The sequence below is a fragment of the Myotis davidii genome, unplaced genomic scaffold (genome assembly GCF_000327345.1).
Source record: "Myotis davidii unplaced genomic scaffold, ASM32734v1 scaffold1314, whole genome shotgun sequence".
NCBI classification, from domain to species: domain Eukaryota; kingdom Metazoa; phylum Chordata; class Mammalia; order Chiroptera; family Vespertilionidae; genus Myotis; species Myotis davidii.
The window spans coordinates 438,091-442,599 of NW_006285250.1; positions in this window are offsets into that span (position 1 = coordinate 438,091).

Below are 4,509 nucleotides of genomic sequence, written 5' to 3' on the forward strand. Positions count from 1 at the left end.
CTTTTGTTTTGTTGTGTGTTTTTTATGGTACAAAATAAGCTGATTTGTTTAAGAGTGAAGGAAGGAGCATTGGTTGCTGGAGGAGCAACACATCAGGCCCTGTCAGGATGGCAGCCAGGTAACTACCTGGGGGAGAGAATAGGTACACAAAAACAAGTGTTTACAAGGTGACTTGCAAATCAGCTAACTTACAGATTCCCTGCTTTGTTTTACAATTTAGAGCGAAGAAGTTGGCTCATCCCAGGCTGCCAGTCTTGTCACTGGCAGAGAAATACAGGCATTAAAGCTGGTGAAATCCATGAGAACGGAAGGTGGTTGGTCAGGACATCTCCCTCCCACCACGGGTGGTTAATGTATCACCCTGATAAACAGGATGGGTGCAAAGGAGAAAGACTGCACTCGGGAGGAAATAAAAGGGTGAGAAGATGCCTTTTTCTACACCTTCAGGTGCCTTGCTCTTGATGGCCTGAGAACTCTGTCCAGGTTACTGTTAACTTCAGGACAACTGCTTGAGAAGAATGTTGTGCTTTTGAGTGTCAGGGGAGTTACATATTCCAAACAGTGTCTCCATTAAGGAGAATACACCTTGAACTGTAGGATACCTCATGAAGCCAAGAAAAGTCAAGTTACTTGAAAGCTGATCAGATGTTATCACACTAAACAAATGTCTGGTGAAAGAAAAGAAAGCTGGGTGGAACCAGCACAAAGTCCTCTCTTTGAAAAGCTAATAACTTGTTACAGAAAACTTACCAACGTGATGGTTTAGAAAATTACTGACTAATCCTTATTAGTAGCAGATGTGGACTGCTAACAGCCAAATGCTGCGGCTTGCTGGTCTACCAATGAGACGCCTCTACAGCAGCTGTACACAGTATTTTGCTTAGAACTGAACAAGCGGCCATATGTCCTCCTCATGTCTGCCTTAGGAGTTGGGAACCTGTGGTTCTTAGCTTGATATCTTTCAGCCCACAGGTATAATTGCTTTTGCCAGAAACCCACAGGATAATTCCCTCTCCCCCATTTCAGCCATTAAGAGCTAACTCTTCCAAGATTTAAGACTAAGAGCCATTGAACAATTGAAAGGGTAGCAGTAGCTTCCTAGGATTATTCTGTTTTGAGTTAATATACTTGAAAGGCTACTGCTTTGAATGAATGAGTTAATATGCGTTCGTTCATTCTCTGTCGGTGCTCCTCTACGCCCCCAAATTTTCATCTGTTTCTTCACCTCCCATCTGTATCTCCTCCTCTAGCCTCTTCTGTAGTGGATTGAGACCTTTCTCTCCTTTCTTAGCCTTCTAAGGCCACCTCCTGAGAGGTAACATGGGAGTGCACAGTCCTGGGCTCTGGCTCTGGTTTCTGCTGCTGTTGCCTTGGGATGAGTCACTTCCCCACAGGGTCCTAACTGCCCGGGGGTGCCCTGGTTCTCCATTATAACAAATGGCTTTTGGTATTCTTTTCTTACCAGCCTCCTAAGTCGTAAACTAGTTATAGATTGAGAACTTTTTTTTTAGATTGAAAACTTCTTATCTTTAGTGATTTCTTATTTTGCAGTTCCTAACTTATAAACCAGGTCTATGGAGTTATTTTAATTTTCTGGGGGAAGTAACTTTGTATTTAGTTCTCTGTAGCCTTTGAGCGTTTTTGCCTATAGTTTGTGATCTTCATTAGATAAAAAATATGGCCCTCGCCGGTTTGGCTCACTAGATAGAGCGTCAGCCTGGTGACTGAAGAGTCCCGGGTTCGATTCCCATCAAGGACATGTACCTTGGTTGCAGGCACATTCCCAGTAGGGGGTGTGCAGGAGGCAGCTGATTGACGCTTCTCTCTCATTGATGTTTCTAACTCTCTATCCCTCTCCCTTCCTCTCTATAAAAAATCAATAAAATATGTTAAAAGAAAAAAAATATGGTTTGCTGTCACTTGCCCTGGGGGATGGGTTGTATCCATTCTGAAATATCTTCCTAGGACATGTAGCCAGTCGAGCCAATGAGACTACAATCCAAACCACCCCGAATAGGAGCCCGCGGTGCTGCCACTTTTACCTGCAGCATCTGGACAGTGCATATGCTGGTTAACTTACGTCCATGCTTATTTTTAAATTTATTATAGACATTTGCTTTAGCCTCTCCCACTGGGCCCTTAAAAGAATGCAAAGTTTGCAGGTGCCAGTTTTTTAACCTTCTCCTTCCCTTGACCCACTTAATGTCGGAGGTGCCAACAGCGACAGTAAAGGGAACTTAAGGGAGGGAAGATAGGTTACTATCCATGAGTGGAACACTGGCTCTTGGAGACCAAGGCTGCGTGGAGAGAAGGACTGGGCATTATTCCCATAAACTTCTTTTCATTTTCCAGCCTCTGTCATTTTGAATCCACTGGCACATGAAGAAGAGAGTCCTTTTTAATTATTCCAATTTAGATGATCTAGAGCTATATCATTTTATCATCATCCCAGCCGGCTCACCACCCAGGGAGGTGGGGTAGTCAGTGATTTTTCAGGCGGTGAAATGGGAAACTGAGGGCCTCCCTTGTGTACCAAAGAGATCGAGTCCTGCCCGACCCGCCTCAGGAGCCCAGCTGTGCTGCCCAGCTGCGCTGCTCTCAGCACTCCCAGGGAAATGCTGGTTTGAATGGATAAGCACTACAGGCAAAGGAGACGTGTTTCCCCACATCCAGAATGAGGGTCAGCTTGCTCATCTGACAGGGTCCCTTACTCTCAAATTTTGGCCCAAGTACCAGATAGCTTCCAGAACTTCCAATTAATTACTTTACCTTCCAAACCCAATGTCATGGGCACCCCATTTTGGGAAAAAATGACCAACCACCTAATTCATTCTACATCCAGGTGATGCTTGAAGATCATGAAATTTCATGTCATTCATTCTCTCTCTCTCTCTCTCTCTTTCTCTCTCTCTCTCTCTCCCCTGGTGCCTCTGGCCTCAATGTTGCTGGAAGACCCCTAAAAAAAGAGTTGACTTGCTTTAGGGGAGACTGGAAGTCACCACCCAACTAAAAAACGTCGTCTACTTTTCCTGTGAGTTGTCTTGAACCTTCCAAATAGACCCCCAGCCTTCTGCAGAGCCTGATAATATGCCCTATGTCTTAGGGGACAGTCCAGTGCTAAACCCAATTTGGATTCAGAAAACATGGTTCCCATATGTATGCTTTTCAGTTAAGAAAGTTAAAAATTGAAACTATTCAGTTCAGTCCCTGAAACTCCCTCAAACCAAGTCAACTCTACCTGAAAAGCAGCTACGCCTCAATTTAATGCAATGCTTCAAACCACCAAAAGTGGGTTTGATTAGGTGAGGCCTCCATACACTTCAAAGATTCTCCCAGACAGCAAAGCGGGGCTTCCCTCACCTCTGGTCCCCTCTGCCTCCCTGGGAGGGTCCTTACTGGGCTGTGGTCACTGTCACTTTGCTGTGAGGCCTGTCTGCTTTGAATAGAACTCGGCCTTCAAAGTGAATGGCATTTCCATAATGACTTTTAAGTGCAGATGTGGAGGCCCCAGAGGTCACTGGCCGGGATACTGGGTACCACTGTGCTCCAGTGGCCTTTCCTTTCCGGACTTCCTCAGGCAGAGGTAGTGGCCGCCTGGGCTGGAACGTGGCCCATTTTGGAAGGAGCCTCCTGCAGCGCCCTTCTCTGTGGGGCGGTCCATTGGCCAGGCTGCTGCCGGGCCCTCATCAATGCCCACAGCATGGTCGAAAGCCGGTGCTCATTCACTCCCTCCCCATCCCTGCCAGGTATACCAAATAGGGGTTGAGGACCAGATAACGGGCCAACTGCTCATTATCTGCTGCCTGTGTGTCCAAGAGGCAAGGGTAGAGCCATTTCTGTTTCATCACCACAGGCCAGGTTCCTCAGTCAGCATCAGGCCGCAGGTTCTAGCTTTGGAACTCCCTAAGGTAATGTGCACCCAGACCTCAGAAGCGTGAGCACAGAGTCACTGAAAGTATTATTCAACACAGAGCTGAAGTGGCGGCAGCATTGTATTCCCAGCTTGGAAGGCAGGCTGCAGAGCAGAGCTGGGGACTCTGAGCCGAGGGCGAACAGGATGTCAGCTAACCTGCTGGTGGGAGTCCGTTTGGAGTCACCTCGGTGTTCTTAGAGCGCCTTTGCAGCAGCCACATGCTCAATGGGAACCTAAAATAAAAGAGCTCACGACCCTCACCCTCAGGTACTGAATACAGAGCCAGGAGAGCCAGTAATGTGGGTGGAAGGTGTGTTTGCATTGGAAATGGATGTATGAGTGAGGTTGGATACCACAGAGAAACAGGAGAGGGAATACGAATCACCATTAAGCTGATGCTGTTCCAGGAGCATCAGAAGTTAACAGTCCTGTGTGTAACCACTTTCCACTTCCTCCTCAGGATAGGAGTGGCTTGTTCATCGCCTACTGCACTTGATCTTAGCCAAAAGGCCGAGAAGCGATGTGTTCATCGCCTACTGTCCACTTGTACCACTTCGCTCCCCATTCCCACATGACTGTTCCTGGGAGAGGCGGGT